General features: G+C 50.1%; 1 non-coding gene across 1 annotated transcript; it reads left to right on the top strand.

The window, feature by feature from the left end:
* Positions 1–73, top strand: TRNAR-CCG (transfer RNA arginine (anticodon CCG)). The gene has a single exon. It is a non-coding gene; the product is annotated as a tRNA-Arg (tRNA).
* The last annotated feature ends 11,853 nt before the right edge of the window (positions 74–11,926 follow it).

Genomic DNA, 11,926 nt, shown 5'->3' with positions numbered 1-11,926 from the left:
GACCCAGTGGCCTAATGGATAAGGCATCAGCCTCCGGAGCTGGGGATTGTGGGTTCGAGTCCCATCTGGGTCGTGCCAGTTTCTGTTTTGATGGGGTACATGTTTTCTATCTACAGTGATCCTAGCCCGATTGTGTTACAAAATAACAGGTGTTTAGTTCCTTCTGAAAAACAATGTATGCGGGAACTTACCAATGGCTGGTAAGTTTGCTTCACGGGGGGAGTGCTATCATTTTACCACAGGAAAAAAAATCTCCGCAGCCTTACTGAGGTGTAATTCAAAAAAATTGTGCAAATTTAATTTTTATAACTTTTTTGTATTTTATTTTTCCTTCTTTTTTTCATATTAAATTTGTAGTTGTATTCAGCTTTGATTTTTAACAAATGGTGAAGCCCATGGGGTCAGAGCCTCCCAGATGCCCGACAAGGGGGCAGGTCCCTTCCCGTCCCCTCCCCTTCTTTCCCCATCTGTAGGTGCTTAGCGAGAGTCCCAGGCAGGGGAGGGGACCGGCCCCTGGTCTGGTGGGGAAGTACTTTAGGGTCGGGGGCGCTATGCGGAGCAGAACAGACTGGGGCTGAGGAAGGGAAGGGCACTGGGCCATTACTCAGAATCCATGGCTTTCTGATTCCAATTGAATTAAAAACAAACACAACAACTAAACCACAAGCAGCACCCACCTCCTCTCCCCCACCAGGGCTGTGGCTTCCCCAAGCTCACTAGCTCTTGGCCAAGGAAGCTGGATGAAGGGCAGGGACTCCCCGACAGATTGAACGGGTGGGGGAAACCAAAATAAAACATCAAATAAATTCTGTGGGAGTCCAGCCACGGGCCAGGCCAAAGATCACTGCTGCTGCCGCTGCCTCCACCCTGGAGCCAGTTATTTTGCCTTTGACTTGATTGCAACAGCTGCCTATTTCTCCTTCTTAATGCTCGTATTTTTTTTTTTTTTAAAGATTTATTTTATTTTCATTACAAAGTCAGATATACTGAGAGGAGGAGAGATAGAGAGGAGAAGTGGAGCTGCCGGGATTAGAACCAGCGGCCATATGGGATCAAGGCGAGGACCTTTGCCACTAGGCCACACCGCCAAGCCCCTATGCTCATATATTTTAAAGGGAAAAATAAAGGCTCAGAGAGCACAAATCGGTGACCAAATAACATTACCTCTTTCTTTACCCATTCCATCCTGATCCAAAACCCTACACAGCAGACCCCAACCCTATGCCTCTGATGGGGCATTTATAGGACAGAGGCTGTGCAGCAACAACATGACTCTTCATATTGTGTGCACAATGCAATTAGAACATGGAGTTTGGGGCTGGGGCAGGAGGTGTTTGATCTACAAAACGGGAGATCTACAAACTGCTTGATGTTTGCAGAACCATTGATTTGCTCAGCCTGAAGAGGTCCAGCTCTGCTCCTGAACTTGTACAAGAACTCATTCCTGCACTTGGAAAATTACGGGAGCCTGAAGGCCCTGTGATGGCTACACTGGGTGTGAGGGCGGTCAGTGAGAACCTGTCTGGAAATCAGGGGCCAGCCTTACACGGTGTTGAGGTCCTGGTCCTGAGAAATGCATACGTGGCCTCAGGGCAGGTGCTGGGGGTTTCCGCAAGCCTGAGCTTATTGCAAAATTAAAAACCTATTTTTAAAATGAGGGCCCGGCATGATAGCATAATGGTTAAAGTCCTTGCTTTGCATGTGCCGGGATCCCATGTGGTCGTTGGTTCTAATCCCAGCAGTTCAGCTTCCCATCCAGCTCCCTGCTTGTGGCCTGGGAGGGCAGTCAAGGATGGCCCAAGCCGTTGGGACCCTGCACCTGCGTGGGAGACCCGGTAGAGCTCCTGGTTCCTGGCTTTGGAGTGGCTCAGCTTGAGCCATTGCGGACGGAGGATCTTCCTCTCTGTCTCTCCTCTTCTCTGTATATCAGCCTTTCCAAAGAAAATAAATAAATCTTTTATAAATAAATAAATAAAGCGACTAAGCCACTGACATCCTTACACCCGTCTCACCTCCTTTTAAGGTGGAGAATGCAGAGCTGGATTCTTTATCAGAAGCATTCACAGGTCAAGAGGACCCTCCCAGCGATTCCTGGGGCCTCTGCACTAGGTCCTGAATGCCCTTGGCACAGTGGAAAGGAGACCGCTGGAACGGCGTGGGGTCGTTCAGTGATGGTCACCGCCCTCTGATTTCAGAACCCAGGTTTGGGCTCCATAAACCCATCCGGGAGCTGGCGGCATAGCCCTCATCTCTGCCCACCTGGCGCTCCAGCTCAGCATGGGCCAAAGCTATGGAGCAAAAGTCAGCACACACTGAGTGCCAACTGAATACTTCAGCAGACGCAAGGGCCACATTTCCTCTTCCTCTCCATTGTGTATCTTCAACTTGCCCCTTTCAGGCCTTCCCTCTGAGCTCACCGCATTCCTCAGCTCCCCAGCTCCTGGGAGAATCACCCCTGCCCGCACCCCTCCCCTGGAGTGGCGGGTACCCCCCCTCTGAGCAGCCAGGTTGTTCTGGGATGGGTCCTCTGCACCTGCTCTCCTGGTGGCTGCCTCACACCCCTTCCACCCCTGCTGCAATATCCATTCTTGCCCAGTGATTTCCTGGAGAAAAGCACGCAATCTGCCCCAAGCATCCCACAAATGCCTTTTTCTTGGCTCTCCAAACAACTCCTCCTTTTCCAGTTCCTTCTTGTTAGCAGCCATAAGACCCTCACCTTTTTTTTTTTTTAAAGATTTATTCATTTTATTACAGCCAGATATACAGAGAGGAGCAGAGACAGAGAGGAAGACCTTCTGTCCGATGTTTCACTCCCCAAGTGAGCCGTAACAGGCCAATGTGCGCCAATCCGAAGCTGGGAACCTGGAACCTCTTCCTGGTCTCCCACGCGGGTGCAGTGTCCCAATGCATTGGGCCGTCCTCGACTGCTTTCCCAGGCCACAAGCAGGGAGCTGGATGGGAAGTGGCGCTGCCGGGATTAGAACTGGCACCCATATGGGATCCCGGGGCTTTCAAGGAAAGGACTTTAGCCGCAAGACCCTCACCTTTATAGGGGGAAAGCAAAATGTGTGTATGTGAGTGAGTGAGTGTGTGCCGGGAAAAGCGCCCACCTAGTGCATGGGGGTGGGGCTGGAGGACCAGGCTCCGGAACCAGCAAGGATCCAGGATACACCAGGGGCTATAGGGCCACAGCCACCTCTGGGGACTTCGTCCTAGAGCTGTTTGTTCCCAAGCACTTCTCTTGGTTTCTGGATCTTTCTTTGGTGAGTTGCCTTCCCACCAACCAACCCCCTGCCCTGTCCCCTGGTGGCAGTGGGGGTCCTAGAAAGGAAACTAGAACCCTGCCAGGTCTAGGTCTGTGTGCTCTAGGCCCCTTGGACCCCGTGCAATGGCTCAGTGGCTAAATCCTCACCTTGCAAACACCGCATCCCATACAGGCACCAGTGTGTGTCCCACCTGCTCCATTTCTCATGCAGCCCCCTGCTTGTGTCCTGGGAAATCACTAGACATTGGCCCAATGTCTTGGGACCCTGTACCCATGTGGAAGAACCCAGAAGAAGCTCCTGGCTCCTGGCTTCGGATAGGCTCAGCTCCAGCTGTTGTGGCTACTTGGGGTATGAACCATCAGACAGAAGATCTTTCTGTCTCTCCTTCTCTCTCTGTAAATCTGCCTCTTCAATAACAAATTAAATTAAATTAAATTAAATTAAATTAAATTAAATTAAAAACTGGGCCGGCACGGTGACTTAGCAGCTAAAGTCCTCGCCTAGAATGTGCCAGGATCCCATATGGGCACTGGTTCAAGCTCTCTGCTTGTGGCCTGGGAAAGCAGTCAAGGACGGCCCAAAGCCTTGGGACCCTGCACCCATGTGGGAGACCCAGAAGAAGTTCCTGACTCCTGGCTTCGGATTGGCATAGCACTGGCTGTTGTGGTCACTTGGGGAGTGAATCATCGGACAGAAGATCTTCCTCTCTGTATATCTGACTTTGCAATAAAAATAAAATAAATCTTAAAAAAAAAAACAACAACCTTTTCTCCACCAAAATTCTCGGCATTTTCTGCTTGATGCCCAATAGGCCTGGCCTGTCACCAATGTAAAAACAGCCATGATTCTTGGAAAACTTGCAGATTCCCATCCGACTCCTATTTTACTGATTTTCACTTATTCTCAATGGTCACAACAGCGAAGCGATGGTGCTCTTGACCTGTGGTGGGCAGAGGTCAGACACTGAGCAATGTCTTAGAGCCCACAGGCACTTTCTGAGACAGCAGCGACCCAGCTCCCAAAGTTTGCAAAGTGCAGTGACAAAAAGGCTGTTAGCAGATTCTATTGCAGCTGCTCAGTACACACCGCAGGGCCTTCCCCGCCTTTCACAACTTCTGCTGTGTCCCCAGGCAGTCTTGTGGGGGCAAAGGGAAGGACTTACATCAAAGGGACCTCCAAACAGATTTTGTGGCCTCCCCGCTTCGGGGATGCTGGGTGTGAGCCTGCCCTTGCTGAGCACCAGCCTCCTTCTGGAGCCCCGGCCTCGCCTAGGGAGGGTGACAAGGCCGCAAAGCCCGCAGATTGAGTACGAATTTTTAACTTGACCAGATTCCAGCATTCGCACAGCAGCAGCAGCAGCGACAGTCCTTTTCCTATTGGTTTTGGAACTCTCACAGAAGCAACATGGAGGCTGAGAAGCACAACCACAACCATCACCTGTGGTGAGACACGGAGAGCTTGGAAGGCAGGAGCCTTCAATGGGGAAGAGAGCCCAGGAGGATTCCAGGGGTGGTCCTGGCTGCACACTCAGGGCCGGCCAGCAGAGGGAGCCCTTCAAGGTGGGGCGGGCCCCTGAAGACAAACACCGCTTTGTTTCAAAGACTAGAGCGGGGTGTGTGGACAGTGCCACGTTCTCCAGGGTCTGAGCCACGCTCTGCATCTGGGTTTGCCTCCCTCCTCTGTTGTACTCCTGCTAGCGGTGTCATTTCCGGGCTTGGAAACTTCCAGAATGCAGAGATCCAGGAGCCAAGGAGGGAACCCCCTCCCACTGTTATCACTGAGGAGCTCCCTGGAAGGTTGTTTTTTGTTGTTGTTGTTGTTTTCTTTGTGGCTGGGAGCACCAAGGCCCTGGCGCCTGCGGGAGGTTCCCTTCCAGTGGGTGCTAAAGTTGTCTTGGAACATTGCGTGCTCTTCACGCTACAGAGTCAACAGCCAGAGAAGGGAACCACCGCCAGCAGCCGAATGTTTGCAACCCATCCCCCATTCATTCGTGTTGCCTTTGGGAGGCAAATAAGTTTGGAGAAGATCCAGAGAGCTTAGTGTCTGAAGGAGGAGGAGCCAGAGCCTTTGCCATGTCCCAGGGAGGTGCAGAGAGGTGCCGAACTGCAGGGTCCACAGCACGACCCAAGCCTGCTGGCCCCCAACACTGTGAGAAACCCAGGGTTGGTGCGTGGGGCGCATAGGCAGGCACTGAGCCAGCCTGGTTGCAGGATTCTCTGCTGCTCTTCCCTGCCTAGCTGAAGAAGGAAGCTGTGTCTCCAACCCAGAGAGCCATGAGCATGACTTAGGATTCCATGGCCCCAAGGACAAGGTCAGGGGAAGATAGAAAGGGAAGGAAGCAGCACAAATCCTACAGGAAGAAGAGTTTTGGCATCCCAACCCAATGGGGAACATGGAGGATGCCAGCTGGCCATCATGCCCTGCCCTCCCAGGCACCCCACCAAGGAGCTGGACCAGACGCACAGCAGCCAGGACTCAAACTGGTCCTCTGCGATCAAATCATCATGATCTCTGCCTTCCACATCAATCAGTTCTTTCATTTTATTTTTAAATATTATTAATTTGAAAGGCAAAGTAACAGAGAGGGAGAGACACAGCTCTTGTGCCCTCTGGTTCATCCCCCCAAATAGTTACACCAGGTGGGGCTGGGCCAGGCCAAAGCCAGGACCTGAAACTTTACCCAGGTCTCCCACATGGGGGCAGGGGCCCAAACACTTGGAATACTTCTGCTACTGCCAGGTGCATGCTTGAGGAGCTGGATAAGAAGCAGACCAACCGTACTCCCAGCCGGCACCTGTATAGGATGCTGGCACTGAAGGTGGCAGCTCAGCCGACTATACCACATGACAATAACCAGTGCTTTCCTAGGTACATGCCAGGGACCAGATCAGAAGTGGAGCAACAGGGACTTGAACCAGTACACATAGGATGCTGGAAACACAGGCAGCAACATAATCTGCTGCCCCACAACGCCAGCCTCGCCAATAGCTTGCTTTTGCAGTTGTAGCCTATTTACTTTGCCTGCTGTAGAGCTGCGAGTGTGGTTCAGTGACGGATCGGCCATGTTTAAATACAAGTGAGGTTGTCCCAGCTCAGGGGTTGGGGTGCAGGAAGTAGTGGTGCTAGTGTTTCCTGGGCAGAAGCCAGCGATACTCATGAAGTTTCTAAACACACCTCAGATAACCACTCTTTTTATTTACACACAGAGTGCAAACTTTACCATAGCACAAATAGAAAAATGAACTAAGATGCTCACTAAAGAAGGGTTTCCATGTTTGTAAACAGCAAAGAATTTGGGGTCATAGTTTAATGGTTTTAATTGAAGGGGGCTGGGTGCAAAGTGGTATCCACAGGGTTCAACACTATAGCCTAGTGGCTAAAGTCCTCATCTTGCATGCGCCGGGATCCCCTATGGTCTCCAATTCATATTCTGGCTGCATCACTTCCCTTCCAGCTCCCTACTTGTGGCCTGGGAAAGCAGTAGAGGATGACCCAAGGCATTGGGACCCTGAACTTGCCTGGGAGACCAAGCAGAAGCTCCTGGCTTTGGATCAGCTCATCTCTAACCATTGCAACCACTTGGGGAGTGAACCAGCAGATGGAAGATCTTTATCTCTCCTTCTCTCTGTAAATATGGCTTTCCAATAAAAATAAATAATGAATCTTAAAAAACAAAGTGGTATGCACAGAACATCAGACGGGGAAGACAGTGCTAATGTTATACTGCCTTGACCAACACAGGTTCCAGACAGTACCAGGCTCTGATCACACCTATGTGACAATAACTAGAATATTGTAGTCTTTGCTGGACTCTATTTTTTTTCCTCCTTTTTTTAAAATTATTGATTACATTGCACTATGTGACACAGTTTTATAGGCACTGGGATTAAGGTGGATTCCTCCACCTTGTTGCATACTGGACTCTATTTTTTTCTTCCAAGTTTTCCATTGCAATACCACATTGTTCTGTGACAAGATAATCAAAGAATGAAAACGCTTCTGGGTCTGGTGCTTTGATTCAACAGGCTAATCTTCCACTTGCAGGTGCCAGCATCCTATATGGGCACTGGTTCTAGTCCAGTCTGCTCTACTTCCTATCCAGCTCCCTGCTAATGGACCAGGAAAGTAATGGAGAATGGGCCAGGTCCTTGGCCCCTGCACTCACATAGGGGACCCATAAGGAATTGCTGAATCCTGACTTTGGATCAGCCCAGCTCCGGTCATAACAGCTGTTTGGGGAGTGAACCAGAGTGTGGAAGATCTCTCTTTTGTCACTTTCTCCCTATAAATATGTCTTTCAAATAAAAACAAACAAATCTTTAAAAAATAAAAAGGGAAAGAAACAATATCCTGCTTCCAGCTTCCCAGTCATGGCTGCACAGCCCCTTCCACCAGGGTTCACACACACCCACCCTGCCCAGGCCTACAGGTATGCTGCTGTCTTGGGCCGCAGTGCCCTGTCCCTCTGTCTCCTGGCTAGCCCATCACATCTGTCCCTGGATACCTTGGGAGGACTAGTTGGTAGGACTCCCTTTGGATACCAGAGCCAGACATGTTCAAGTCCCTTCTAAAAAACAGCATCGTAGTTGTCCGTCACCCCACACATCCACCTGTGTACTTATTCTTTAAAGTCTTATTATTTATTTATGTATTTATTTGAAAGTCAGAGTTATAGCAAGGTGGAAGAGATTTTCCGTCCAATGGTCTACTCCCTAGATAGTCACAACAGCTAGGATGGGCCAGGCCAAACCAGGAGCCAGGTACTTCAGCCAAGTGTCCCCCACAGCTGATGGTCCACTTGGACCATCTTCTGCTATTCCCAGGTCATTGGCTGGAAGCTGGATTGGAAATGGAGCAGCTGGGACAGGAACTGGCACCACAAACTTATCTGCTACGCAACAGCACTGGCCCTCTCCCAAAACTTTACATCATCTCTGGATTACTTGTGATATCTCATGCTACATAAATGCCATGTAAATTAACTATTAAATAGTGTTTATTTAAGGAATAATGATTAGAGGCTGCACATGTTCAGCACAGATGCGTTTTTCTTCAGATATTTTCTGTTTGAGCCTAGCACCAGTAGCCTAGTGGTTAATGTCCTTGCCTTGCATGTGCTAGGATTAAATATAGGTGCTGGTTCATTTCCTGCGTTCCACTTTGTTCTAGCTCTCTGCTTGTGGCTGGGAGAGCAGTACAGGATGACCCAAGGGCTTGGGACCCTGCACCCAAGTTAGAGACCCTGTCTCCTGGCTTCAGACTGGCTTAGCTCTGGCCGTTGTGGCCACTTGGGGAGGGAACTAGTTGATGGGAGATCTCTCCTGTCTCTCCTTCTCTCTATAAATCTGCCTTTCCAATAAAAATAAATACATCATATTTCCTACCTGTAGTTGGCTCAGTTCACAGCTGTGGAACTTCTCCCAGCGGACTTCACTAGGGCTCACCTCCAAGTAGCCACGGCCTCCCTTCCAGCAGGTGCAGCTTCACAATGCACTGAAATCAATACTCAGAGTGTTTGGGCCCAGAAGAGTCTGTGAGCCACTAAAGGGGAGAAGCTAGACACCATCTGTGACAGCTTGAGGAATCCAGGAGAATCCTGGCTCTAATTACGATGGGCTTGAACTAGAACTAGAATGTGATGGTAATGTAGTACCCAATGGAAACCAAAGCAACTGCATTGTTCCCTGTTAGCAGAACAATTCTGACTGGTATTTCTGGTTTCTAAACGAGTAACGAGAGTATTCCCACACCAGTTGGTGTATCACACTTGAGAAGCAGCGCTAACCACCCAGGCTGAACGCAGACCCAACTGGTCACCAATCACGGTCCACAGCAAGGTTGCCCTCAGTTCAAGTTCAACTGGCCACCAGCGTGGGGGCTCCTCATGATGCCCCTTGCGTATGTAAGTTCTTTCTTTTTTTTTTAAGATTTATTTATTACTATTGGAAAGGCTAATATACAGAGAAGAGGAGAGACAAAGAGGAAGATCTTGCATCCGATGGTTCACTCCCCAAGCGACTGCAACGGCCGGTGCTGCGCTGACCCAAAGCCAGCAGCCAGGAACTTCCTCCAGGTCTCCCACGCGGGTGCAGGGTCCCAAGGCTTTGGGCCGTCCTCGACTGCTTTCCCAGGCCACAAGCGGGGAGCGGAATGGGAAGTGGAGGCACTGGGATTAGAACTGGAGCCCATATGGGATCCTGGTGCGTTCAAGGCAAGGACTTTAGCCACTAAGCTGCTGTGCCAGGCCCAGGTATGTAAATCCTTTAGAATGGTCCCGCAGCACTCAGGAAAGTGCTGGTATGTGACAACAGCTTACTGTAAAGGGTGTCGATCAGGAGCAGGCAGATGAAGAGATGCCTGGGGTTCAGGGCTGGCCATTGCGGCCACTTGGGCAGTGAACCAGTGGATGGAAGATCTTCCTCTCTGTCTCTCCTTCTCTCTGTAAATAAATCTTTTTTTTTTTTTAAGATTTATTAATTTTGGTTGGAAAGTCAATTTACAGACCACAATCAGCTGGAGCTGAGCTGATTCAAAGCCAGAAATCAGAAGCCAGGAACCAAGAGCCTCTTCGGGTCTCCCATGTGGTTGCAGGATCCCAAGGCTCTGGGCCATCCTCTACTGCTTTCCCAGGCCACAGCAAGAAGCTGAAAGATAAGTGAGCAGCCAGAATACAAACTGGTGCCCATTTGTGATACTGGCATATGTAAAGTGAGTACGTTAGCCACTAGGCTATCACACTGGGCCCAATTTTATTTATTTATATTTATTTATTTTTAAGAAAAAGAAGCAAGACTAGCCTCGTCCTGCTCACGGGCGTCTTGCTTTGCTCTGGGTTACTCTTCTGTGTTCCCTCAGGCCCAGGGAAGGAGGCCTCCAAAATCCTGAGCGAAATCAGCCATTTTTCTTTACACATTCCCCAGCCTCGGGTATTTTGTTATAGCAATAGCAAATGGACAAACATGACCATCTATGGGGCCCTCCAAGAGCCAGCACCTTAGCATCATCCCAAGTGTGATCCAGGATACCCACGCCTAACAAAGGTATGTCCATCTCCTGGCAAGTGCCAAAGGTTTTAGGAAGCCCTATGCCAGGAACCCGGCTACATTCTGAGAAGCCAGCATCACTAAGTATCCCAATCAACACAACAAACTCCCAGTGCTCTGGCTGCAGCAACACCTGGTGACAATTTGGCTTTCCACATTGCTTGTTTGTAGACTGCTAGCCCAGCTGATGCGCCTGTGCCAGTCAGTTTCTCATTGTGTATTCATAAACTGGCATTCCGGCTACCTAGCTCAATGTCTTCACACTGTGCGTTCCACTGTTCGTGTGGCTTCTGAGCCTGCAGGCCAGACACTGCCCCAAGCCCATGGGGGCCATCCAGCCTGCTCTCCCCCTTTCTCCATTTCAGGGTGCGGGCTTTCTGGGCATTCCCAACATTCCTGTAACAGAAGAGTTTCCGGAACACCCTTAGCTTGGATCTGGGTGACTTGAATGTAATCTTAAGACGCTATGTCTGAGATGAAATTGCAATTGAGAAAGCTTAAGTCTAATTCGTGTTATTCCACTGGGTTTAAAGAGGGAGCCCGGGAGAGAGGCACTCTGAGGACATCTCCAAAGAGAGCCAAAGCAACACATCATACAGCTCTGACTGGGGGCACCAACCCTACGCAGCCTTACCTTATCGTTGCTGCCAAGGTGTTCTGAGAGCAAAAAGAAGCCACTCCTCTGATGACCACAGGATGGAAGGTCAACCCTCTTCCTTCAGCTGCAACTTGTATGCAACAAGTATGTTTCTGAGTACTAATCAGACCTCCAACTCAGCTCCCATGGTCTCCCCACTGCAGCTTGGTGGCGGACGGTACCCCGGGTCATGCATCTGTTTTTCATGAGCTTGGTCCTGTGGCTGATGCACTGGAAAAAGAGAGAGAGAGACAGAGAGAGAGAGAGAGAGAGAGAGAGACAGTGGCACAGTGGTAAGGCCCAGACTGCAGAGCAGGACGTCAGCTGCCCACATCCTGTCAGTCTGTGGATAGCCAGTTTTTCTCTAGAGGATCCCGTGTGCTCACTGGAGTCTCCACACACAGCACGACTCCCAAGCATCCCTGCTTTTCCTTCCCAGTAGCCACCGCCCTTCTTGGAGACCCTCTTTGTAAGAATGTTCTTTGTGGTGCCATGACATAGTGGCTAAAGTCCTCACCCTGAACGCGCTGGATCCCATATGGGCGCCAGTTCTAGTTCTAGGCAGCCCCACTTCCCATCCAGCTCCCTGCTTGTGGCCTGGAAAGCAGTCGAGGACAGCCCAAAGCCTCGGAACCTTGCACCCACGTGGGAGACTGAAAGAGGCTCCTGGCTTCTGACTGATGCAGCACTGGCCGTTGTGGTCACTTTGGGGAATGAATCATCAGACGGAAGATATTACTCTGTCTCTCCTCCTCTATATATATCTGACTTTACAATAAGAATAAATAAATCTTTAAAAAATGTTCTTTGTGAGCCTGAAATCAGACTGGTCACATTGTAACTCCTACCCTTGGGGGCTTTCACAGAATTCAGCAGAATTTCAAGCAGCAATCTGAGGGCAGGTGTTGTGTGGTGGGTGAAGCAGGCAGTTCTGACATTAGCATCAAGCCCTGGCCGCTCCTCTTCCAATCCGGCTCCCT

This window comes from Ochotona princeps, chromosome 17 (genome assembly GCF_030435755.1).
Source record: "Ochotona princeps isolate mOchPri1 chromosome 17, mOchPri1.hap1, whole genome shotgun sequence".
NCBI classification, from domain to species: Eukaryota; Metazoa; Chordata; class Mammalia; order Lagomorpha; family Ochotonidae; genus Ochotona; species Ochotona princeps.
Note: the sequence above shows the minus strand (reverse complement) of the source record. Positions and strands in the feature narration are given on the sequence as shown.